We start from the raw sequence: 26,610 nt of genomic DNA on the forward strand, positions 1-26,610 counted from the left end.
CTTTCTCTTCAGGATTTTGCCTTTCCTAAGAAGGGCCTTGTGGAGGGGGGATTGAAGGAGCAACTCCTTGACATCCTCTTTGTCCTTGCAGGCTGGAGGAATAAAGGCCTCTGGGCATAAAGCATGTTCCTCCCCTGCACACACAAACACCCCTAAGGAATTAGAATCACCTGCGCCTTCCCCTGTCCTGCTGGATCCTCAAATGAGGATGCTCTTCAGCCCAAACCCATGTCCCCTCTACTCCCAGTGCCCCTCAGACCCAACACTCAGTCCCTCCTATGCTCACCGCTTCTCACTCCCAACCAGAGCCTGCTCCTCTTCACCCTTCTCCTCTGTCCCAATCCACAGCCCCCTCCTATTCCCAGTGCCCCTCAATCCCAACCCACAGCAGCAGGTGCTTCAGACCCCCTCAGGAAGATTTTCTTGCAAGGTTTCATGTATGAGTCTGCATGTGGATTTTACAGTATGTTGGAAATAGGTTGGGTTGCTTGCCGAAATGATCACTTTTGGCTGGTGTTGGATTCCCAGTCTCCTTGTTATAGGGGCAGGAGAAATAAAGGGTTGTTATCCTTGATGTGTGAATCAAGGACTCAACCCTGGGTATGAACTAAATGAGCTGCCCACAGATTCTGGCAGCCACAATGAGCATTTGGTGCGAGCTCAGACCTGCCCCTGTCCCAGAGGGAGGGTCATCTGTGAGGGCTTGGACCACTGACCTATCAGCTCTTAACTCCCAAACAATCAGTAACTCTATTATCAGTACCTGTGAGTGTAATTTAAACCATAAGAAAAACCACACTGGGCTAGACCAAAGGTCCATCTAGCTCTGTATTTTGTCTTCTGACAGTAGCCAATACCAGGTGTTCTAAAAGCATCTCAACAAGGCACCACTGGGAGTTGAACCCAGCATCTCCTGTTCACAAAACAGGTACGTTAACCAGCGTGCCTGCCTGTGACTAAGGTACAGTGTATGTTCACACCTGAGTCCTTACATCGTCACCTGGGCCTGACAAGCTTTGCTTGTGTTTCGATTCTGCAAAGCAGAGGAGCAGGTGACATTTTCCTTGCAAGCTCTCTGTGTGTGTGAATCTTTGGCCAGGTCTGCACTACAAAGTTATTTCAGCAGAATTATATTGCTCAGGTGTGTGAAAAACACACAACGCTCCCTCGGTCGGCAGCTTGTGGCTGGTGCACACACTGCAATGCCACGTCTGGTGACAAAACTGCCCTGTGTTTTGGTGACAAAATAAAATCATTTCAATGAGAAGCCTAGAGCTTTTGCCAGCAAACTTAAAGTGGCAGAGTGTCAGTGTCGATGCTGCTGTTCATTATATCACCATAACTGGCCTGTGCCAGTATCCCACAATGCCTGCTGTGAACTCGCCTGCCCTGCATTCCTGCTACAGAGCCATGGGCCCCTCCCCTTTCATAGCTCCGGGAAGTTCTGACAGCTGAGCCTGCTGCTCTGCTCCGGCAGCCAGGAGCAAATCACTGCCGTGGATGCTGCTCTCTCCCACACTGCGAACACAGAGCAGGGTGGTGGGAACTTCCTTACATTGGGGGGGCACCGGCAACCGAACTGTGACACCCCAAGGACAGCCATTCCTTCGAGGAGGCTCTTACCTTCTAAACAGGGACGGCTGGTCTCTAGTAAAATCACTAAAAGGGAAGGAGAAAACTCGAAAGAGGTTCCTCCTGGCGCTCACGTACGTGAACCCGAATACTCCCTCAGTCCTCAAAGAGAGACCTGGAGAAGGAGACTTGCTGAAGCAAAGCCACAGTGGTCTCAGAGGTTTCCCTTGCCCCTCGCCCCTGTCCTGCCTGGCTGATGTCAGCATTGCTCTGTGAGGTCACCACCTCCCCACCACCTTTGACCAATAGTCTGAGGTCCTGCAAAGGCCTTTGTGATGTCACTGCCACACCCTCCCTTGCTGTGCTAATGTCCTGCCTCTGCCCAGGCACTTTGGAGGTTTGAACTAGTCCCTGTGGCTCACCCCACTCAAGGAGCGTTTGTTCTAGGCAGCAAGCCGGCTAGACAGGAAAACATCAGACGGTGCTCCCAACGCTACACTCAGTTTTTCAGAAATTAGTCGACTTTATGGCCAGAAGAGACCATTAGAGCATCTAACCTGCCCCCCTGCATATCACAGGCCTCCTGTATGACACAATAGCTACTTTTGGGGCAAACACATTCCAGAAAGGCATCTAGTCTTCATTAAATGACATCAGGAGATGGAGAATCCACCACTTTCCTTGGTAGCTTGTTCTGTGGTGAATTATCCTCGCTGTTGAATATTTGTGCCTCAGTTATAATATGTAATATGTAATATGTCTTTCCACCTTCCAGCCATTGGGTCTTGTTATGCCTTTCTCTGCTCGATTAAAGAGCCCTTTAATACCCAATCTTTTCTCTCCATTAAGATACTTCAAGACTTCAATGAAGTCACCTGCAATCTTCTTTTGATCAGCTAAACGCGTTGAGCTCTTTCAATAGCTCACGAGAAGGCATTTTTCTCCAGCCCTCAGAACATTTGGTGGCTCTTTGCTGACCCAGCTCCAATTTCACAACATCTTTTTCAAATGAGGACACCAAAACTGGAGGCTATTCCAATATCAGTCTCACTGATGCCATGTCACCTCCTGTGATGTTATTGACATAATCTGTAACTGTATAGATCACCGTTGCAACCACTATTCTATATTTGCAGCCAATATTGTAGAAAGGTTGTCATGTAAGGGGTCTGTGGAGCTGTTCTGATTGGCTGATTATAATGATGCTATCTCTAGATGTGTATCATTTTTATAGTTAAGGTTATGAATATTGGCTCTATGCTGCCGGTATTTCAAACTTGTGCTCTGCTTCCGGGGAACACTCCAGCCAGACAAGTTGGTGTCAGTTCTGCCTAGCCTGCTTGATGGCCCATTAAGGACCATCAGCTATACAATCGACCCATTGAGAGAAGGCAGATACCGGTGGAGGGACTTTGCTACAAACTGAAGCTCTATACAAAGGACTGAATGACCCATCCCAACTATGGATGTACTCCATAGACTTTATTTGGACCTGCAGAGTTTGCGGCGGAAGCTGTGCGGCTCTGTTCACGATGGCCGAGAAATGGTGCGAAATGGTTAGTTGAAAGAGTAGATAGAAAGAGGAGAGGACATTCAAAGTGGATTCAACATACCAGGAGACAGGTGGTGCACAGTGCTGCACCGTCTGCTGACAGCATGACGTCTGCTGTAGCTTTCACGGAGGGAGGAGCGAGTGACGGCACACACCCAGAAACATCTGCGAGAATATTTTTGCCCCAACCCTGGGATAGCTACCACAGTGCAATGCTCCGCCACTCCATGCTAGCCTCGGTATTGTGGACGCACTTCCCCGAATTCACGTGCTTTAGTGGGGACATAACATTGAATGTATGACCTCGATGCAGGAAATTCGAATAAAATTACTTTGGGGCACTTCGGTGGCGGGTCCCGGAGCGGAAGGACTCCCTGCTGCTGAATTGCCACCGAAGACCTGGAGCGGAAGAATTTCCGGGGGTCCGGGCCCCACGAGAGTTTTCTGGAGCCCCCGGAGTTAGTGAAGGACCCCACTCCAGGAGCCCTGAAAAACTCTTGTGGGGGCCCCTGCAGGGCCCAGGGCAAATTGCCCCACTTACCCACCCCTCCCTGGCAGCCCTGATGGGACCTGGAGCTACTGTTATTTCAGGACTCCTGTGAGACCCTCAGCTGGTCGGTTTGCAATCTGCTCTCATTGCTTCCCTCTCGGGACTCTCTCTCCTCCCTGTCTGCTGCTCTCCTCCCCTAGACACTGAACCCAGCCCTTGCTGCTGCCAGTGCCAACTGGCAGAAGGGCCTATAAGTCCCCTGCCTGAGGGGAGGCCAATGCATGTGGTTGGCCATAAGCAATATGATATTTTCTGTCTTATTCTCTATCCCTTTCTTAATGATCCCCAAGATTCTCTTTGCTTTTTTGACCATCGTTGCACACTGAGTGGATGTTTTCATAGAACTATCCGCAGTGACGCCAAGATCCCTCTCTTGAGTGGCAACAGCTATTTTTGGCCTCATCATTTTATATGTATAGTTGGGATTATGTTTTCCAATGTGCATCACTTTGCATTTATCAACAAATCTGCCATTTTGTTGCCCTTTCAACCAGTTTTCTGAGTTCTTTTTGTAACTCTTCGCAGGCTGCTTTGGACTTAACTTTCCTGAGTAGTTTTGGATCATCTGCAAATTTAGCCACCTCGCTGTTTACCCCTTTTTCCAGATCATTTATGAATATGTTGAATAGTACTTGTCCCAGACCCCCTGGGGGACACCACTATTGACCTCTCTCCATTTTGAAAACTGACCATTTATTCCTACCTTGTAACCAGTTATTTACCCATGAGAGGACCTTCCCTCTCATCCCACGAGTGTAATAGAGCAGAATAGGGCTTCCTTGGGAGGAGTGAACAGAGAATATATCAGGGGTTATGCACATTTACTGTCCTGGTGAAAAGTGTGTCTGATACTCAGTCTTTGCTGCTCCTGCCGGCTGTGACTGCTGAGGACATTTTCCTTCTCTACTCCAGGGTCTCTCCTCTGCCAGATTCTCAGCAAGTCAGGCCGCCCTGCAGACTATGGCAGAGCAGTTTGGTAATAGGCTGCAGGACTCACCACGTAAGAATGTAGCTGCTGTAGCACCTTGACTGTCCATGGGCCAAATCCTGCAGCCCTGGCAGCCCTGGATAACCTCCCACTGATGGTGATGGGAATTGAGCCTTTGTAACTAGCTGCTCAGGTCTCAGCTATGGATTAAACTGGTGGCAAACACAGCTTCAGCCAAAGAAGTGAAGGATGTAAGTGACAGAGCAAAGCCGGCCATCCGGGGAGCTGCTGCAGTCCCATCACCACAGCTGGAAGGGAGAAGAGGAAAAACTCCCTAAAGTGCTGGGAGCAGCCCTGAGAAAAGAAAGTTTTGTCAGTGAGATCAGTAGCAATAACTGTGAAATGAAGGAGTGCTTTCTCCTCTGTACCGACATGGTTGAATTGTGTTACTGTACTGTGAGATAAAGCTTTAAAATATCCTGCTCTAATTTCAGGATGGGTCTGTAACCATAATCAGTCTCTGTGGGAAGTGGCCTCTAGATAGTGATCTTTGGGCAGAGCTGGCTGAAGAGCCTTTCTACTCACCAGAAGATCCTGGCTTGGCCTGCCAGTTCTTCCTTGCTGAACCTGGCTTTTCTGTCAGGCTCCTTTCTTTTATTTCTTCTCATGAAAAGAAAAGACCTCACTGCACAATCCTTGTAAGTGCTTGTTCAAGTCACAGAGACCCTCCCTTGCAGCTAAGTCTTGTGGAAAGTGTTAAGTGGTAAATCTGAAGCTGATGGAAAGGTTACCATGACTCAAGTTGAGCTGAAGCTGCTGTGAGTGAAACACAGAGCACTAATCAGTATCTGATCATGGCAGCTTGTGGAAGAAGTGCATGTTAGTAGCCCTCTGTCAACTCAGCTGTGGCTTTCCATGCACAGACAGCCAGACAGCAAAAAGTCTGCAGTCTTGAAGGAAATGGGGAATGTCTGTACTTTGGCATTTGAAGGTGTAGTCTTGGACCATCAAGTGTAGTGGTTGCAAAGGTTCTCTTGGGGAAGGCACCATGGCTTAGTTGGCTAAAGCACCTGTCTAGTAAACAGGAGATCCTGGGTTCAACTCCCAGTGGTGCCTTGCTCTATAGCTTTCATCTCCTTTGCTCACATTTTCCTGTGACTTTCTAGGAAACAGAAGAGACCTCCCTTGACAATCCAAGTAATTGCTTGTGAAGGAAAAGGCTTCTTTCCAGCAGAGCATTGGAGAGAATCAAATCCTCAGTCTGGAGTTGATCAAAAGGCTATTGGCATTGGCATTGGCAAGGAGGTTGCTCCGGCTGCAATTTGCTGTGACAGGAGAGCCTGTGTCGTGCTCCCATGGGGATATCTATGCACAGAGCCCCTTCTAGAGGGTTCTCTGCAGGGCTTGCAGGAAATGGAGAATTACTGTCCTTTCACCTTTCATGTTAGTGTTGATGAAAAATGGAACAGTTAAGGGAGAAGTCCCAGAGCATGGCACCATGGCAGGGCTTGCCAAGAGAGCTGCTAGCTATACAAATGCTTGCAAAAGAAACGGGTCTTTTTGCTGACAACTGTCAAAAGGAGGCTTTGGATAAACATGGAAACAAGGTCAAGGTCACTGTAACTCATCTTGCATGTGCAGCTGTTGAAGCTACAAGGCAGAGCACTAAGCACAGTATTACCACGGCTGGTCACAGCAGGGTCTCTGTGTGGTGGGATCCACGGGGAACAATCCCAAACTGTGGAACTGCTCTGTTCTCTTCTCTCTCCAGCCTGGGCTGTGTCTTACAATGCTGCACTAGTGGCAAGCAGCAAAACCCCCTCCATGTGCTGTGATCACTCAGCCAACAACATGCAGCAATGCACCCAACTAAGTTGCATGAATGCTCTAAAAGCCACTCCTCAATTGTACATAGAGAGACACCAGCATATCTCCCCAGCCCTCAGCCTTGCACCTCAGAAATGTACCGTCTTACACTGCTCAAAACCGCTTGAAAAGTGCAAGCTCATTAATTAATTCACCACTTCCTCAAAAAGAAAGTGAATATGCACCAGCCTTTTTAATCTGAGCAGCTTTCCCAAGCACTTTGGACAATTTCACAAGTCAGTGTAAAACATTAAAATAAGTTTATTAACTACAGAAATATAGATTTTAAGTGATTATAAGTGTTAGGCAGAGAGGTCAAAGTTGGTTACATAAATGGAAATCTCAGTGTGACATTCTATACCTTTGCCGGAGCGGGCTGTAACCCCCATATTCCACATATTATCTTACAAGGGGAGAACCAGTTTTGAAGGCCAATTCAGTCAGGGTGGATGCAGTCCACTGCCAATAATTGCTGGGGAGGTGTCAATACCAAGAGAGGGAAAATTGCTTTTGTAGTGAGCCAGCCACTCCCAGTCCCTATTCAAGCTCAAATTAATGGTGTGAAGTTTGCAAATAAATTGTAACTCTGCAATTTCTCTTTGAAGTCTGTTTTTGAAGTTTTTTGAATGGCTACTTTTAAATGTTAATGAATGTGAATGGGTTAGTGAATGTGTAAATGGATTGCTGTTTGTGCAGACCCATATGGTCTAGTGATCAGGATTCCTGGTTTTTACCCAGGTGGCCTGGGTTCATTTCCTAGTGTGGGAAAAGGCCAGAGATTTTGCTCAGAGGGGAGGCAGGAAATGAAAAGAATGGAGAGGATCCTGCCAGCAGGGAGTTGGACAGTGTTCAGAGGGGATCCCAGAAGGGGGTGGGGGCAGACGTCTGAGCGGAGAGCAGGGAAGGATCCCAGCTGTGTGGGAAGTTGACACTCTGGAGAGCACAGGCCTGGCATAGGGAGTGGGAAGAGTGAGTGTGTCTCTCTAAACTCACCACTGGCAGACTCGGTAGGACTGGAAGAATTACGTGTTTGTTGGTAAATGTAATGTAAACACACGACCCAATGGCAAAATATTTCCATTGATAATAATCAAAATTGACAGATGGGCAAAGTAAGAAACATGCTGCTTGAGAACTTATCCTGTTCTAATCCTATAGGGGTCCCTTCTGCCTTAGGCACCACCATGTCGGTGTTTCATTTCCCTCCCCATTTTCACACAGAAACACAATTTCCTTTGCACAGATCCATGAACAGCAGAACCTCCCTATGTCTCTTGTCTGAGCCAGGGCATTCGATTCCATTGAAACCTTCTCTCTTGCAATGGCAATGCTCAAACAGAGGGGATGTGTCCACCTTCCTCCCCACCCCGGCAGTGAGATATTCCCTCTCCTCTTCATGTTGCTGTTGTTATTCCATGAGTCATCAAGGATGGAATAAAAAGCTGAGTTTACTCCAGGGTGAGGAAAGAAAGGAGCCACCAACTCCTTGAAAAATCTCAGTGCCCAGAGAAAACCTGCCCTGCTATTGGAATCAGAGGTGCTGGCGATATGACGGGAAAAGCGACTGTCTGAATTGTCAAGGCAGGGAATGAACAATCTATTCAGTATAGTGAGTATTAGAAAGGCGGATTAGTCTTATAATTAATTTCTGTATTTGCAAATGTGTGTTTGCTGGAGAAATATCTTTATTTCTGTTTGCTGTTACTTTTGATTATTCTGAAAAAAGGTGGGGGGAGAGTCCCTCTAGGTTCATAAGCTAGACCCTGTAATATTTTCATCCTGGTGTTACAGAGATAGTGTTACTTTCTTTCTTTTTAATAAAATCTTTCCTTTTAAGGACCTGATTGATTTCTTCCCTTGTTTGGAACCTCAGGGAAGGAGGAGGGGGGGGAGGTGAATCCCTCTTTGTTTTTATTCAAGGAGTGATTTCTACATAAAACTTTAAAATAAACAGTAATAAATCACATGCACCGTTACATATACTATTAATTATGTAAAAACTACAAGATTTTCCACATTTCAAGAACACGTTTTAACCATTTGATTCTGGGAAACTCTCACGAGAGAGTGCATCAGCTACTGTGTTGGAAGCTCCTGAAATGTGTTGAATTTCAAAATCAAAATCTTGGAGAGCTAAACTCCATCGAAGAAGTTTTTTGTTGTTTCCCTTGGCAGTATGGAGCCATTTTAGCGCAGCATGGTCGGTTTGTAGCTGGAACCGATGTCCCCAAATGTATGGGCATAGCTTTTCCAGGGCATACACAATGGCGTAGCATTCTTTTTTCACTGATGGACCAGTGGCTTTCCCTCTCACACAGTTTCTTGCTGAGAAATACGACAGGATGGAAGTTGTGATCCGGTCCTTCCTGCATTAAAACTGCTCCTACCCCATGCTCAGATGCATCGGTGGTTACTAGGAAGGGTTTGTCAAAGTCCGGGGCCCTTAGCACAGGGTCAGACATGAGCATCGCCTTAAGCTGGGTAAAGGCTTTCTGACACTCATCAGTCCACTTAACTGCATTTGGCTGTGTTTTTCTGGTTAGATCAGTTAGTGGGGCAGCGATTTGGCTGTAGTGTGGTACAAATCGCCTGTAATACCCGGCCAAGCCTAAGAAGGATTGGACCTGTTTCTTCGACCTTGGGACAGGCCACTTTTGGATAGCCTCCACCTTGGCCTGTAGGGGGTTTATAGTTCCTCGACCCACCTGGTGCCCTAGGTAAGTCACTCTGTTTTGGCCTATTTGACAGTTTTTGGCCTTAACAGTGAGTCCTGCCTGCCTGATGCACTCAAAGACTGTTTCCAAGTGTTCTAGGTGTTCGGGCCATGAATCAGAAAAAATGGCCACATCATCGAGGTAGGCAACTGCACATTCTCCCAATCCTGCTAGTAGACCATCTACCAGCCTTTGGAAGGTGGCGGGTACATTTCGCAGTCCGAAACGGAAGCACATTAAATTCATACACCCCTGCATGGGTGATGAAAGCTGACTTTTCTTTAGCGGGTTCATCTAGTGGTACTTGCCAGTACCCCTTGGTTAAATCTATTGTAGAGATGAACTGGGCACGTCCCAGTTTCTCCAACAGCTCATCGGTGCGTGGCATTGGGTAGTTGTCGGGGCGAGTTACAGCATTCAGCTTACAGTAGTCCATGCAAAAGCGTATTTCCCCATCTGGTTTGGGAACAAGAACCACTGGAGATGCCCATGCACTGTTAGAGGGGCGGATTATACCCATCTCTAGCATGTTTTGGATTTCCCGTTCAATAGCAACTTGGGCATGAGGTGACACCTGGTAGGGTGGGGTTCTAATTGGGTGAGCATTACCTGTGTCAATGGAGTGGTATGATCGTTCAGTCCGTCCTGGGGTGGCTGAGAACAAAGGGGTGAAGTGAGTGCACAGCTCCTTGATCTGTTGCCGCTATAGACGTTCCAGGGTTGTGGAGAGGTTCACCTCTTCCATGCCACCATCACTTTTCCCTTCGTAGTAGACACTTTCAGGCCATTCAGCATCATCTACTCCCTGGGCTGTAAACTGACAAACCTGTAATTCTCTGGAATAAAAGGGCTTTAGAGAGTTAACATGGTACACTTTAGGCTTTAAGGAAGAATTAGGAAATGCTATGAGGTAGTTAACAGCTCCTAGGCACTCCTGGACCGTGAATGGTCCTTCCCATGACGCTTCCATCTTATGGGCCTGTTGTGCCTTCAAGACCATAACCTGGTCCCCTACTTTGAAGGAACGCTCTCTGGTATGTCTATCATACCAGGCCATTTGCTCTGCTTGAGCATCCTTTAGGTTTTCTTTAGCCAGGGCTAAAGAATGGCGGAGGGTGTTTTGTTGGTTGCTTACAAAGTCCAGAATGTTAGTTCCTGGAGAAGGCGTAAACCCCTCCCATTGCTGCTTCACCAGCTGTAATGGCCCCTTAACCTCATGGCCATACACAAGCTCGAATGGTGAGAATCCTAAACTGGGATGTGGTACAGCCCTGTAGGCAAACAGCAACTGCTGCAACACTAGATCCCAATCATTGGAGTGTTCATTCACAAATTTACGTATCATGGCCCCCAAAGTTCCATTAAACCTCTCCACCAGGCCATTGGTTTGGTGGTGGTACGGGTTGGCAACCAAGTGATTCACCCCATGAGCTTCCTACAGGTCTTTCATGGCCCCTGACAGGAAATTTGTTCCCGAATCTGTAAGAATGTCGGAGGGCCAACCTACCCTGGCAAAATGTCAGTTAAGGCCTGGCACACACTTTTAGCCCTGGTGTTGCTTAGAGCTACTGCTTCCGGCCATCTGGTAGCAAAGTCCACGAAAGTCAGTATGTATTGTTTTCCTCTGGGGGTCTTCTTTGGGAAAGGACCCATAATATCCACAGCTACTCGCTGAAATGGGACCTCAATTATGGGGAGTGGCTGGAGAGGGGCCTTGACCTGGTCTTGGGGCTTTCCTACCTTTTGGCACACCTCACAAAACCAGACATAATTGGCAACATCCTTGCCCATCCCCTCCCAGTGGAAGGACTTCCCCAACCTGTCTTTGGTTCTGTTCACCCCAGAATGACCACTGGGATGATCATGGGCCAAGCTTAAGAGCTTTTCCTGGTACTTAGTTGGAACTACCAACTGTTTTTGAGGATGCCAGCCTTCCTGGTGTCCACCAGAAAGAATCTCCTTGTATAAAAGTCCTTGTTCTACAACAAACCGGGATCAGTTAGAAGAGCTGAGAGGTGGTGGGTTGCTCTGTGCCGCCGCCCAAGTCTTTTGAGGCTGTCATCGGCTTCATGCTGAGTCTGGAATTGTCCCCTTGAGGCTGGAGACACCAGTTCCTCCAGGTAGACTGTGGACTTGGGGTTGGTCCCTCTGGAAGCGATGTAGGTGATGACGTTGTTTCCGTTGACTGTGAACTGCTCTCCGCTGGTGCACTACGTGATATTTCAGGCTCTGGCTGAGCCTCTTGGTTAGGGTTGCCTGCTGCTCCTGCCAGATCTGTTTATGACAGCCCCCCTCTACCTCTTGCATGCAAAGCGAGCTCTCTGACGCTTGAGCTAATTCCCCGCAGCTGGCCTGACTCTCAGGCACCGGGCAAAAAAAGGCAAGGGCTCTACGGCCTTAAGCAGAACACAGACTGAAATGGGGGAGTGGGGGCGGGGCGCTACCCAGAGCTGGGGAAGGGGGTCCGAGTCCCAGCCACGCTCCTCGGCACAAACACCAACGCTCCCTCCCTGGAGTGTGTCTGGGCTGAGAGTTAGCCCCTGAAACAAGCACCAAACTTCAGAAGACAACGCAGGGATAGATCACTCGACGATTGCCTGCTCTGGCCATTGCCTCTGAAGCGCCTGGCATCGGTTACTGTCAGAAGACGTGATAGTGGCCTAGATGGACCATCGGTCTCACCCAGGAGGCCCGTTCTTATCTTCACCACTTTCCTCTAACCCAAGCAAAGCCAGGAGCAGGCCCAGCTCAGCAACTCTAGCAGACTCCCTGGCCCCTGGCCCAGCATACAGCAAAACGACCCTGCCTCCGCCAGGATAGACAGCCACCGACTCCCTCTTCCAGACCAACGCAGCCCTTCCCCACTTTGGCTGTCTCCAAGCTGTCTGCGTGCTCTGCTCTGCTCCACGGCTGCCATGCTGCCTGAGATCAGGAGGCTGCGAGGTCTCACGGTCTCAGCTGAGCTGGTATCACATGCCACCCCGCCCATCTCCTCATTCCCTTCATGGACCCCTGGGATGTGAGTAATTCTGTATTTGAGTGGCTCTCCCTCCCGGCCAATGAGCTTGGCGTAGACTAGCAGGGAGGGAGGAGGAAAGGGATTGTGCTCCAGTGAGAGCTCAGAAAGAAATGTGCAGGCCCCCCACTAGAGCCCAGCACAGCAGAGCAGAGCAGAGCAGAGCAGGCTGGAGAATGTGTGTATGGGTCTGACTACTTCTCCCATGCTCTTCCATTTGAGCTAACTTCCCCCAGCTGTCGCCAGCCTCCCAGTCAGCGCAAGGGGAGAAGGGCCGGGAGGAAGAGTTTTGTGCTCCGCAAGGGCTGGCTTTTTGGGAGGCCAAGCGGGGAGAGGGATGGAGGCCACTGGAGGAGCTGAGCCGGCTGACTGTCCATGGCTTCTAAAAGAAGGGCAAGAGAAGGTCCTGTGGCTGCCTCGCCGCTGGAGAATGCGGGCATTGATCCCGCTGCCTCTCGCATGCGGCGAGCGCTCTACCATTTGAGCTAATTCCCTACCTTGGTGGATGGTGTCTTGATCCATCCATTCGATAACGGAGGCCACATCGTTCCCCGCGCCAGCCGGTGACTCCTTCCAAAAGGGTCAGGCAAGGAAGGGCTTCCCGTAGGCCGGCTAGCTCAGCTGGTTAGAGCGTGGTGCTAATAACGCCAAGGTCATGGGTTCAAACCCCATGCTGGCCACTGCGGGAGGAGAGGGTGACTTCTGCTCTTTGGCTGACTGCTAGGGGTGGCAGAGGCCAAAACCAGGTGGGCCGGGAGCGGGCAAGAGCCCTGCTGGGCCCCGGGCAGGACGAGGCTCGGACACCTCCTTGCTCTCCCCTCCTGGGCTCCTCGCCCACCTGCTGCCTGAAAGGAACTTGGGCCCGGGGAGGAGACGGGTGAGCCCAGCCGGCTGCCTTCCAGGCTCATAGGAGGCCAGGCTTGAGCTGCCCGCCCGCAAAGCCAAAATCGCAGGCCTGCCGGCTCACCCCCATTTCCACAGAGGGTTGACCTGATGGCCCGAATTCTTGCCGGCCGCCAGCTCCACCCAAATGGACCCGACGCCGGATCATGCTCCCCAGCCCAAGCCACAGAGGAAGGCTTAATACGTCACCCCAACCTAGGGAGAGGCTTCACACTCCGCCGGCGCAGGGTGACCTTTGGGACTTCCTGGACACCATCCTCCCACCGCCCACAGCCAGACCCCCAAGCCCACACTCGAGCCCACCCTCCGACAGGAAGGAGCAGGAGGACCACTCCGCCCAGGGCACCACCACTCCAAGTCAGCTTCACTTGCTTTCTCTTCTACCCCTTTCCTCCCAAGTTATGCGCGCCTCATGGGAGCCGGCCCTGGGAAGACGCAGGCACGGCACTCTGACTGGCGGAAGCCAAATGCCCACACCGAGAGTTTAGCACGGGCTCTTGAGGCACTGGAGGAACCCCATGCAGACGCACTGACGGAGCTAAGCTGTACGGCCAAGGGCCCTACCTGTGCAGAAAGCCAACTTGCTTGTGAAAAGACTCCTCTTTCGGCTCCTTCCAAACGTCCAAATGCCTCCAAATGGGAAAACACACACACTGAAACACCCAAACGGTCCTAACGCTGGGGCCAGGCGAAAAAGAAAAGCAAGGAAAAGATTTCTAAATGGCCACCCTGCCAGAGTCGTACAGTCCTGACCTCCAGACTCACAGTTCTGCTGGTGCCTCTCACTCCCGACCCAGCGCCCTGCGCTCCCTCCAGCTCTGACGGTGCCCCTCACTCCCGACCCACAGCCCCTCCCATCCCTGTCCTGACCTCCAGACTCACAGCTCTGCTGGTGCCCTTCACTCCCGACCCGCAGCCCCTGCTATCCTATTCCTGACCTCCTGTGACGTTATGAGTATAATATAATATTTCATTGAAAGGTGACAGGGCCAGAAAGAGTTAATTTACTCACCTCACCCACTGACCTGACCCATGGGTGAACCTTACGGACTGGTTAGGAAGATCTGTAAATGAACAGAGCTTTGAAATGCAAGTCTGCATTGTTAGAGGTAGAAGGGGAGATGTTTGCTCAGGGCTTGTGATGTCAGCGAACAAGTCTTGTCTATTGCTGTAGTTTTAATTCAAAGATCAAAAAAGGAATATTAATATTTATGATGATACTTGAGTGAAATAGTATTATTGTCTCTGTGTCTCTTTGAAGGTTGTGCTAACCTGGATCTGAACTGTTTAATGGGTAAATTACCCTGTGCTAATTGCCAGGATGTTTGGGAGAAGGAGTTAAGCCCATTGTTTTCTCAGGCCGCAACGCTGCTGGAAATGTATAAGAACCCTGGGACATGATCCTGCTTCATCTCAGATCTGCTTTGGGTTTCAAGAGGGGGAAACCTTAAGCCATAAGGATTGAGATCCCGAGTCAGTGACTGGGGTCACCCTGAATATGGACATTGGACTATAACCTCTCGACCATTTCTAAAAGGACTTTTGGCAACTATGAGCTCACCTCATCTATGCATCTGAACCTCAAGAATTGAATTCAAGTCTGTCTGTATATTGATCTTTTAACCAACTCTCTCTCTTTTCTTTTTAATAAATTCTAGCTGAGTTAATAACAATTGGCTATGGCGTGTATTTTGGGTAAGATCTAAGTTATAATTGGACCTGGGTATGTGGCTGATCCTTTGGGATTGGAAGAACCTTTTCTTTTATATGATGAGATGAGATTTTCAGGAATCATCATCATATCTGACGTGTGTGTCTGGACGGAGGCCTGAGGCTGGGCACTTTAAGGGAACTGCGTGGTTTGGACTTCTGAGTAACCAGTGAGATGCTACAGAAGCTGTTTTGTGCTGGTTGGTAAATCTAAGTATTAGAATAACCACCAGTGTTTGGGGTTTGTCTGCCCCGTTTTGTTTGCAGTTCACCCTGATTGAGTGACCTCAGCTGGCTCCCACAGGCAGCACCGTCACACTGCTCCTGTCTAGTCACACTTTCTACACATCTAACATTAGTGTATAATGTAATACAGATCTATCCCAACACCTGCCGGAGGTCCTCTGGTAAGGCGGATTCGGCGGCATGCCTGTGGGAGGTCTGCTGATCCTGTGCCTTCGGCGTAACCACCACCGAATTGCCGCTGAAGCCGCAGGACTGGCAGAGCTCCCGCAGGCATGCCGCCTAATCCGCATTACCAGGGGACCTCCTGCAGGCAGCCTGACTGCAACCCTCACAGCGACCGGCAGGCCACCCCCCGCAGCTTGCTGCGCTGGTGCCTGGAGCCACCCCTGTCCCTGACCCAGGGCAGAGGATAGTGAAGCTGAACAGCCAGAGCTTGCAAGATAAAGGGGCAGGGGGGTGAGGCCTGGCGGTGTTGGCAGAACGGGAAAGCATCAGAGGGTTCTATGGCAACCAGGGGGATTGGTGGGAGTCAGTGAGGGAGGAGTTCTGGCAGTCGTGCAAACACCACAACATTAAAGAAACCAACAGTGCCACAGCACTTGCCTGTGGGATTTCCACAAGAGCATCCAGGCAGGGGAGCCAGTCAGCGTGTGACTGTACGACCGGATCAAGCGACAGCTGCCCGAGTTCCAGGAGATGAGGCTGCAGCTGGCCGATATGAGCGGGAGCACTGAGTGAAGGGAGGGGCGGCCTCCCCTGACATTTTTGCAGCCTGCAGGGAATGGAGACAAAGCAGGGGGATGCAGGGACTCAGGGCAGGCCCCACGGATCCGGTAGTGCAGGACTATAGTCGCTGGAGGAGGAGAGAGAGTCCTGTGAGAGGAAGCTGCTGGTGGGAAGCAATAAGTGCAGAGTGCAAACCAGCCAGCTGAGAGTCATGGGTGTCTAGAAAAAAATACAGTAGCGGGTCCCATGGTGTAATGGGCAGCACTCAGGACTTTGAATCCTGGAATCTGAGTTCAAATCTCAGTGGGACCTCTTGGGCATATGTTGGTTTGCTGCAAAGCCTTGGAGCTCAATGTGCTTTGTTACTCTCTCCCTGGCTGAACTAGAGTGATGATTTTTCTCCTCCTCCTGGGTCACTGGTGCCCATTGGAGATGGGTCTCTGGTCCAGCTGGCCGCTAGAGGGTGGGGTCCTAGACCTTAACAGTCTGGCTAGAGATTCCTGCGGGTTGACCTGATGTTGGGTTTCTCACTGCTTCACCTGATGCCCACAACTTTGGTCCCTGTAGCTGCAGCTCTTCCTCTTGCCCACATGGCATTTAAAGGAAGCAGGGCCAGGGCCAGGCTTCCCAGGCTGGAGCCCAGCACCTCTCCTCCTCTGGGCACCTGGAGCAGAGGCATATGGTGCTGACGGCTCCAAGGGAAGGCTTAAAAGCCACAGAGCAACCGAGGTCAGGGCCAGAGGAGGGCAGGACCATGCCTATGTGTGGCCTTCAGATGGGCACAAAAACACCCAGCCAGGCTGCTCCCTGCCATGCCAAACACCCACTGAAGACCACCCACAGATCAGCATGCGGGGCGGCTGCTGATGCTCTGTGGCCAACATCAGAAGATGGTAGGAAAGCAGGGCCAGCCCCCCTGGTGGGGCCTCTTACCGTTCCCACTCAAGGTGCTCACTTTGGCAGTGGGGCAGGAGATTTTACCCCAAGAGGCTTTTCCCCAGCTGGCGAGAAGCAGAGAAACACCCAGGCTCCCAAGGCGCTATGTAGCAACCCCCCTCCAGCACAGGGACAGGCGCACACTTGGAAGAGGGAAACTGCTCCACACACTAGCCTGGGCAGCCGCCCATTTTCTCTGGCAAGTCAGGAATGGCAAAGGCGAGACTGGAAGCACCTGGGACTCATGCCCCAGCCTTTGTGACACCCAACCCCCAACTCCTTCCTGGGGCTCTAGCTGAAGCCAGAGCATTGGCCTGAGCGGCCAAGAAGAGGTTCCAGCCCTGAAGGGAGCAGGACTTTCAGCCCAAAGGTAAAACTGCACAAGCACAACCACGAAGGGACTCGACCCCTCAATCTCCTGATCCGAAGTCAGGCGCCTTCTCCATTAGGCCACGTGGTCACATAGAAAAAGGCCCTCCAGGCACTTCTTTGGAAAAGGCCGACACTGACGCATCCGACGAAGTGGGGATTCACCCACGAAAGCTCATGCTCCAATACGTCTGTTAGTCTATAAGGTGCCACACGACTCTTTGCTGCTTTTGCAGACACTGTGTTTCTCGGGTCAGCTACTGAGGGAGGCCGAGACTCTCTGGGCACAAGAAGTCGAGTTCCCAGTGAGACGTGAGATTTAATCCTCTGGAGCCAGGTGCAGGGCTTTGGCAGGGAGGCTCAGGCATGGGGGGTTGGGGTGCAGCGGACGGACCCGCTGTCTAGGTGCAGAGATTTAGTCGCACTGAGGAGGAGGAGGAGGAGGAATCCTGCTGACAGGCAGTGGCCAGGGCTGGTGCAACCACTAGGCAAACTAGTCGGCCGCCCAGGGTGCCAAGTGGTTGGGGCACCATAAAGCGCACTCAGGGGGGGCGGGGGAGTGGAGGGGAGCTGTGGCAGGGGCTGGGGAGGTGCGGGAGGGCTGCCCGCAGCAAGTAATGGGGGGCGGGAGTGTGCGTGCAGGGGAACCGCTCCCTGTCCCAGCTCACCTCTGCTCTGTCTTCTCCCCTGAGCACGCCGCCCCCGCTCTAATTCTCCTCCCCTCCCAGGCTTGCTGCACTAAACAGCTGATTGGCACCGCAAGCCTGGGAGGCGGGAGAAGTGGAGCGGCGCCGGTGTGCTCAGGGGAGAAGGCGGAGCGGAGGTGAGCTGGGGTGGGGAGCTGCTGCAGGGGGGGCAGCCCGGCTCTTCCCCATGGCCCCCGCCCCTCCTCTGCCCCAGCCCCAGCCGCGCCCCCCCCTCCACCCCTGCATTCACTGCATGGTAAGTGGAGTGACCCAGCCCCAGCCTGGTCCACTCCCCTGGCTCCCAGCCACGCCGCCAGCAAGTGCTGTGGGGCGGTTCCCCCCCCCCCCCAAGCTTGGGAGCCAGGGGAGCAGAGCAGGCTGGGGCCCCAGGCCTGCGTGGGGGGAAGCAGAGGGGGGCTGGTCCCAGGCCTCTGCGGGGGACGGGGGGGCTGGCTACTTCCTGCAGGAAGTGGAGTGACCTGGCCCCAGCCTGCTCTGCTCCCCTGGCTCCCAGGCTTGTGTTGGTGTTGGCTGGATTTGTGCAGGTGTTTGTGTATATTAGCAATTGTGTGTGTGTGGCTGGATTCATGCATGTGTTTGTGTATGTTTGCAATTGTGTGTGTGTGTGTACGTGTGTGTGTATGCTCTGCTGCCTTCTGCCGGCGCGACAACTCTTTCTCTGTATGTCACAGCCCCCATACCGTCGACCTCGATGGTGATTTCCCCATCTTACAACGGCTGGCTGGCCTAACACGTCTCCCCTCTGTGGAGTGTGGCGGGGCTGCAGCTCACCCCCTGTGGGGCAGGAGGGCCAAGGTGCGGGGTGCTGGGCTCCAATGCACCTGGAGAGCAGCTCAGGTGAGGCGGGCAGGGTGTGTGGTGTCCATTCTGCATTGTCTGGTGCTGGGCCAGTGCACAATCCCCAGCCACGCCGCACAGCGCACCCTGAGAGGGAGTGGGGGGCCAAGCAGACGATCCTGCATGAGGGGATCATTCTCATTGGTAGCTGTCCAGTGGCAGTGAGTTCCATAGGCCTCAGCACACGCTGTGTGGGGCAGGAGGTCCTTGTGTTAGGAGCAGTGGGAGTGAACTGTGTGCAGTTGTGTCTGTGAGCACGATTGCAAATATTATGGTGTGGGGGGGTGATTGTGAGTGCGGCTGGGGATGTGATTGTTGCTCTCTTTGGGGTTGGGCTAGCATGTCCCTCTGGGTGTGTTGTGTGTGAGTGTTCTTGGGATTGTGTGAGCCCCCTTTGTGCGTCAGTGTGCGTGTGCGTCAGTCAGTCACTCACTTGCTGCAGGATACAAAATCCTGCAAAGCCCTTTCCTACTGGTTAGCCCAGCAACGCACTGATACAAACAGTGTCACAGTCTCTCTCTCTCTCTCACCCCCCAACCCCCCCCCCCCGCAGAGCGAGGCTCAGCCCCACCAGCAGGGGGCAGCAGGGACACACACGTCTCTCCAGGGCCAGCTTGGACAATTTCCCAACCCGACCCGGCACAGTGCTGGTGCCCCCACATGGGGCGGGGCTCTGGGGCAGGCACAGCAGGGGCGGGGCTTTGGGGAAGGGGCGGGGCCGGGCTTTGGGGGCGGGCACAGCGGGGGGCTCGGGGCTTTGGGGGAAGGGGCGGGGCCGGGCTCTGGGGCGGGCACAGCAGGGGGCTCGGGGCAGGCCGGGGCGGGTCTGTCTGCGGGGCTTTGGAGCCGGGCTCACCCGGGGAGGGGGCGGGGCTGGGGGCAGCGGGAGTCGGGGGGTGACACGTAGGGGCGCCGGGAACACGTGGATCCAGCGCCCGCACAGAGCCAGACCCGGCCCCGCCCCGAGCAGCCGCTTTGTGCGGGGGGTGAAAGGGGCGAAGCGGCGCAGCACGTTCCTGCGCGGGGCAGCGTCACACCCTGCCCCGGGGGGGGCGGGGCCGGGGCTCTCTGGGGGCGGGGCGGGGATGAGGAGTTGCGCTGGGGGGGAGGTGTCAGGTTGACCCAGGGACCCGCCCTCACCTGGGCTGGAGAGGAGGAGGCGCCCCGGGGCAGGCTGGGAGTTGTAGTTCCTGGCTCGTCTCAGAGCGGAAGTGACGCGCAGATTGCTCAGACAACGCGCCCCCTCCCGGTGCACTCTGGGAAGCGTAGTTCTCTCTCTCTCTCTCCAACGGGCAGAAGCAGCGCGGAGTGAAAGGGCTTCACCCCTCCCCCCCCGCTGTGACCCTCCTGCCAGCCCCGCCCCCAGCGTCCCCTCCCCCACCCTGTCCGCTCTGCCCGGCCGTTCCCTTCGCCCCCGCCACCCCTGCCCCGACCGCCTCCTCTCACCCCACCCCCTTCCTCCTCCTCCTCCTCTCCCACCCCCAGCGCCCCGCCCCTAATTGCCTCCAGCCCATTTCTCCATGGCTGGGCCCCACGTTCCCATCCCCCCACTGCCCCAGTCCATCCCCAGGGTGTGAGGTTCCTCATCTCCAATCTCTGCTGCCCCCCAACCTGCCGGGTTACCCTTTTAAGCCACCGTGGGGTCCTCCAACCCCGCCCCACCCATCCACTCTGGGCTCTAAATCCCACATTCCCACAATGCACCTTGGTATCCCCACCCTCCTCTATCCCTAATCCCCTAGTCCCTTCCTGGGGTCCCCCTGGACACCCCAGCCCACAGTCCGGCCCCCACATACATCCCAGTCACTCATCACACGCTGAGCTAGTCCTTCAGGGGCCCCTCCAGCCCCCCAAACTCCTCCATCCATGAGCCCCGTGGGCCTGTGGCTGGGAAGTGAGGGAAGCTCCCACTTTGGCTGGGCTGGGGGTGGGTGTTGATCTTTTCCTGGCTTGTGTGTGCTGAGCTCACAAAGGCTTTTTGCTCCCTCTGTCCTGCCCTTATGCAGCCCAGGTGGGGAAGGTGACCTGGATGCAGGGAGCCCTGATGTTGCTCCTTGCTCCCCCTCACAGCCCCCTAGGGGGGCCCGGAGGAACATTGGGGGAGCAGTAGCCGCTCATCACCGCTATCTCCCCCTTCTCTTCCCCTCCCTCCCCCCATGCTCCTATGCCGGGAGGGAGCAGGGAGAAATCTGGGCACCACCCCAAGCAGCACTCCCCTGCCAGCCGGGAGCAGTTTCTGACTTTACACCAGCAGCACACACCTCTCTGCTACCGTACAGCACCGCCCTTGAGCATGGTACCCCTGGGCAATTCCCTGGTGGCACCCACCCCTAAGGCTGGCCCTGGCTACGGGCTTCAGAGGGAGTGACCAGACCAGGCGGCCATGGAGAGGTCCAGCCCCTGTTCTCCCCTCCCAGCTTCTAGCAATCAGAGGCCAGGGACATGCTTCCATGCTGATGACAGGTACTGCTCGATAACGAGCCAAAGTACATTCATATTCCTCATCTGAGTCAGATGCCACCCACTGAAGATTGATTGTCCTGTCTAGTGGTTCAAGTTCTGTAGTGTCTGCATCAGAGTGTTGCTCTTTGAGGACTTCTGACAACATGTTTCACACCTCGTCCCTCTTGGATTTTGGAAGGCTCTTCAGATTCTTAAACCTTGGCTCGAGCGCTGTAGCTATCTCTAGAAATCTCCCGTTGTACCTTCTTTGTGTTTTTTGTCAAATTTATAGTGAAAGTGTTCTTAAAGTGAACAACATGTGCTGGGTCATCACCCACCACTGCTATAAAACAAAATATATGGCAGAATGTGGATAAAACCATGGAGCAGAAGACATACAGTTCTTCATCAAGGTCTTCAGTCACAAATTAACACATTATTTTCTTAACGAGCGTTATCAGCATGGAAGCATGTCCTCTGGAATGGTGGTTGAAGTATGAAGGCATATGGATGTTAGCATATCTGACACGTTAATACCTTGCAATGCTGGCTGCAAAAGTGCCATGAGAGAGCCTGTTCTCACTTTTAGGTGACGTATACAAGACACGGGCAGCATTATCTCCAGTAAATGTAAAGAAACTTGTTTGTCTCAGCAATTGGCTGAACAAGAAGTAGGACTGACTGGACTCTAAAGTTTTACATTGTTTTCTTTTGAGTGCACTTATGCAACAACAACAAAATCTACATATGCAAGTTGTACTTTAATGATAAAGAGATTGCACTACAGTACTTTATATTTTACAGTGTAAATATTTGTAATAAAACTATATATAGTGAGCACTGTACACTTCGTATTCTGTGTTGTAATTGAAATCAATATATTTGAATATGTAGAAAAACAAAAAAAATTAAATTAGTATTCTATTGTTTAACGGTGCGATTAAAACAGATTAATCATGATTTTTTTAAAGTTAATTGTGTAAGTTATCTGCGATTAATTGACAGCCCTAGATTTGAATGTTTCTGTCCCATGCAGGACGAGCTGGAATATCCGTGTGCAGGGAAAGAGCCTGGGGGGAATTGTGCTGGGAAATTATTTCCTGTTCTGACATGTCCCCAGTTGCCCTTTTTGCCCTAACAGGCTGCAGCGCAACATCCATGTTTTGCTCCAGCTCATTTGGTCCTCCCAGGGGCCGGGGAAGGGAAATGGCTGCAGTGGAGCCAGTTGAGGGAGGGATTAGCAGGGAGTTGCTGGCAGGTTCCCTTGGCGGGGAGAAAGGGCAGTAAATACATAGGGGGTGGGAACTTCCAGGAAGGTTGGTCTGGGTGGGAGAGGGCAGGAAATCCCCAGGGTGGGGGACAGGGTGTGACAAACCTGCTGGGATTTGTTTACTGTGAGGCTCCAGCATTTCTCAAATGTGGCCACCAGGGGCTTTAATTGTGGCCACAGCGTCCTGGGCTGTAATTGAGGGGGAGTCGGGGGCAGCAAAGCAGCGACTAGTCCCCTGGGCTGCCTGCAGGGGCTGGTCCCTACCCCCTTCCGGAGTCATAAACACTGCAGGAGCAGGCAACCAGTGGGAGTTCCCCTCCTCCCCACGTGCGGTGGGGCTCAGGCTTCAGGCTTCTGCTCTGGGATGGTGGGCGGCAGGCTCAGTCAAGATACATGGAACGTAGGCTGGGTGGAGAGAAGTCTGTGTAACTCATCCAGTTATTGATATACATGTGACCTCGAATATTACCAATCTGTGTGCCCCCACCCACACACAACCCCCCCCCCAACCAACCATCTCCCAAACAGACCCTCAGTCCGGAAAACATTCATCCCTCGTGTTGTTGAAAAGACTCACAGCAAATAGAAGAATTTCAGTTTTTAAAACAATCCTCTAGCAAGACAAAGAAACTCACAGCTGTAGACTCAGAAAACACTCCCAAGAAATTTTAACAATATGTTGTTATGAAGAAAGTGCTAAAGATACCTGATTTTTCAACTACTTTAAAAAAAATCTTCTCAAATCAGCATCTTTAGAGTGAAACTTTTCTGCTTTTCTAACCAGACAATTCTCCCCAGAAGGAGAAGCACTGGTCCTGGAGACACTGCAATACCAGGTCAATGCATGGGGTGGACAGAGCAAGCTCCTATTCCAACCCCTTGTTTCAAAAATCAAAAATAATATACAGTCCTCAAATAAAGGACCTATCAGATATTAAACTGATAAGAACAGATTTAAATTTTATTAGAGAATATTTAAAGTAAACGATACAAAGTGTTTGAAACGTCAGTTATTGTGTCATTGGGGTAACATACAGGTTGTGGGGATGTTAGCATTTTGGTGTTAGGCAGCATATACATATACACAGTCTGTCATGTCCCCAATGCGGGGTATACGGTGGGTGAGTTCAAGGTACAGCCAGTAAGCAGTGAGGGCACATCACTCATACAAACAGGTTATGGATAGTCGTGGGCATGAATAAATGAGCGGACTGGGTAATGGTGATAGGGTGCCCCTCACATGGCAGAGTTCAGTTTGGTTGGTTCAGGGCTCAGGCGATAAAGTCCAACAGAGGAAGTTTACAGGTCTCTTCCCCCTTGCGGGTGCGTGGAGTCACGCCGGCTCACTCTTGGTATTGACGGTGGCCGGTGACGTGCTCTGTGTAAATGTCTCTGGACCACCGAATAGCGTCCGAGACCATTAGGCATCTCATGAGCCGCGCGTAGCGACGGCCAACCCCACAAGTCCGCAGCACGCGCTCATTAAGGGGGTCCCAGGCGCCCAAGGCCCCAACGATCAGAGCGTCGGTGTAGACCTCGTAGCTCTTTGCTCGCAGGGTGTCAGCCAGGGGAGCGTACTTTTCGAGTTTGCGGGCTCGGGCTTGGCGGAAGGCCGTGATCCTATTCTCCAACGGGATCGCTACCATTGATCTTAGCTCAAAGAGCCGAGAAGCAATGCTCAGGCTTTGCGGCACGCGCACACCCCCTGCCCCCACCGCTTTCTACCTCGCCGGGGCGAGCACTCAGCCACGCAATGAACACCGTAGCGAGGTAACTCTAAGTGAGGCTCACTTCCCTAAAATGACTCCAGTGGAAGAATTCAAAGCAAGAACCCTTGACACACAATTCTGTTAAAAAAAAAGAAAGAAAGAAAAAAAGAGACAGTTCCCTGTACGCTCCTCCTTTCCACAAAAACCCACCCACTGACCTGCTGCCCCCAAGCCGCTCGCGCACCCCCCCACACACTTTTTTTTTTCTTTAATTATTTTCCTTGAGTCACGCTAGGAATGTGACTCAAAGGATCACAACCTTCCTCCTCTTCTGCTCCTATGAACTAGCCCTCGTCTGGGCAAAACATTTACAGAGACTGTTTCCTAGGTTAAGAGGGTGGCATTTTTCCAATGGGAAAAGGGATGGAAATTTTCTCTTCTGTGGGGAGACGAGGGAAAGAACGAGCCAAACCATGCCATTAATTCTGGAAGGTATACTAAAGAGAGCAGTTTAAGAACCTACACAGAATAGACTAAGAAAGCAGCTGTTTAACTGACCTACAAACAACGACAAAGTAAAATCTGCAAGAGCAGCCTTTCAACTCAGAGGCTTAATCATAAGATGTAACTAATAACTGATGAAAGAGTCACAGATGACTCGAAACCATACTCTTAGTACAAACCAAATGGTAACACAGACAACACGACTTTTCTTCGCTGCTCTTCAACCACGATATTCTCCCCATAGGGAGGCCCACCGTTCCTGGAGGTTCAGTGCCGCAATAACGGGGCGCTGTGTGCAGTGGATGGAGGAAGCTGCTATTCCGTCTCCCTATTCCAAAAAATCAGTGTAATAGCTAGTCCTGAGATAGAGGAAGTATCAGTTATTAAAGTGATAAGAACAGATTTAAAACTGTGATTCCAGCGAATGTTAAAATGATCTAAACTACAGGTTAATAAAAGTATTTCTAGTCCTCTGCACAGAACGCTTAAATTATCCCCAAATCGCAAGTTTGGGTTTAAAAAGTCATAAACGGCACATCATCCAGTATCTGACACTTGGTGAAATCTAAGTCTAGAACGTACAACCATTTTGGGGGTTGTGCTCTGCTTCTCAACAGTCTGCCCTGAGGTTGCCACTCACAGTCACGAGCTACTCCAGACGGCTCAAGCCCCTCCCTCTCATGGATCAGTAACTGGTTAGCAGATAGGAAAGAAAGGGTAGGAATCAAGAGTCAGTTTTTACAACTGAAAGGGGTAAATAGCAGGCTTCCAAAGTATGAGACGAGACTACAGACATTAGGGCTTGTCAGCTTAGACAAGAGATGACTAAGATCCTATAGGATACAGCACCGGTTCTCAACCAGGCGTCTGCCAAAGGAAACCTGGGCTCGACCCACCTCCGCAGCCACCAAGCCTGCCTGCCTGGTTTGCAGCAGGGGAGGGGCACAACAAAAAATTGCAGCATCACTGCAGAACACAAGAGAGAGCTGTCCCCCTGCCATCATCGGTAAGGGTTGCCTCCCAGCCACAAACAGGCAGCAGCTAGTCAAGGAAACACACACCACCGCTCTGTTCAAGGCGCAAAAGTCCGACCCCCATTCTGCTTTCTTCCCACGACATGAGATAACAATCTCACAAAACTGGGGCGGAAACGCATAATGGTTACTCTCTAGGAAAAGCTATGCTTGTGCTTTTGCTTTTACTTTTGCTTTTGCTTTTCGGGAGCGGGGAAGCAGAGGGAGACAAAAGATTTATACCATCTGAAGAGAAACCAGAACAACCTGCAGATGCACTGCCAGGGGAAAGGCGCCTTCCGCTCAACTCGGAGTAACTACACCGACAGCCCCACTAAACCTCTCCCTTTTAGAGGAAATTTAATTGAACCGATTTAAATGCCAAATTGGCTCATGGGAACCGGGGACATTGGGAGCAAAACCAGCCCCTTGAGCAGCGACTCGCTTCGCTGCACGCAATGCACCGTGGGTATGGAAATGAGAGTTCCCCGCCGGCCTCCAGCGCTCAAAGGAGTCTTTTCTCAGGGCTGCGTTCCCCAGCTGGGCGGAGATTGGGATGCGGGGGAGGGGGAAAGCTGCTCTCCTGAGACAGTCCCGCTGACGCCCAGGCGCATGGCGGAGGGAGCCGGGCGGGAAGCCAGAGGGCAATCGGGCCCCCGCTGGGTTAGCAGGCTTAAAACCCAGGAGCCGACGCACACACCTTGCAAAGGAGCAGGAGCCAGGATCGCGAGAAAGTATCAATGTAGGGGGGAGGGGTAGCTCGGGGGCTTGAGCATTAGCCTGCTAAACCCAGGGTTGCAAGCTCAGCCCCGGAGGGGGGCCCTTTAGTGGGGGATCGGTCCTGCAGTGAGCAGCAGGTTGAACCTCCTGGCAGCCTCTGATTTTACTAAGATGATGGGGTTTTTTTTCATTTGTTTGTTTGTTTGTTTTTAAAAGTGTAGGCCACAGAGTTTAGGCGTAGAAGTTTCTGGTGGTCAGGGAATAACGTACAGATTGTTGAGGGGGTGCAAAATTCAGTTTAAGATCAGGTGGCGTAAGGA

General features: G+C 51.9%; 1 protein-coding gene and 6 non-coding genes across 7 annotated transcripts in view; 4 read left to right on the top strand and 3 right to left on the bottom strand.

Annotated features, from left to right (window-relative positions):
• Positions 1 to 26,610, top strand: part of LOC120375640 (zinc finger protein 850-like) — a gene marked incomplete at its 3' end in the record, with an annotated part of 811,498 nt that overhangs the window by 485,896 nt on the left and 298,992 nt on the right. The gene's annotated exons all lie outside the window — the stretch shown is intronic.
• TRNAT-AGU lies at positions 5,645 to 5,718 on the top strand. Its single transcript has one exon. It is a non-coding gene; the product is annotated as a tRNA-Thr (tRNA).
• TRNAI-AAU lies at positions 12,805 to 12,878 on the top strand. The gene has a single exon. It is a non-coding gene; the product is annotated as a tRNA-Ile (tRNA).
• Positions 16,024 to 16,095, top strand: TRNAQ-UUG. Its single transcript has one exon. It is a non-coding gene; the product is annotated as a tRNA-Gln (tRNA).
• TRNAR-UCG lies at positions 17,107 to 17,179 on the bottom strand. Its single transcript has one exon. It is a non-coding gene; the product is annotated as a tRNA-Arg (tRNA).
• Positions 23,144 to 23,329, bottom strand: LOC120376412. The gene has a single exon (XR_005587292.1). It is a non-coding gene; the product is annotated as a U2 spliceosomal RNA (small nuclear RNA).
• LOC120376518 lies at positions 24,801 to 24,994 on the bottom strand. The gene has a single exon (XR_005587379.1). It is a non-coding gene; the product is annotated as a U2 spliceosomal RNA (small nuclear RNA).

The sequence above is a fragment of the Mauremys reevesii genome, linkage group 12 (genome assembly GCF_016161935.1).
Source record: "Mauremys reevesii isolate NIE-2019 linkage group 12, ASM1616193v1, whole genome shotgun sequence".
In the NCBI taxonomy this organism is placed as follows: Eukaryota; Metazoa; Chordata; order Testudines; family Geoemydidae; genus Mauremys; species Mauremys reevesii.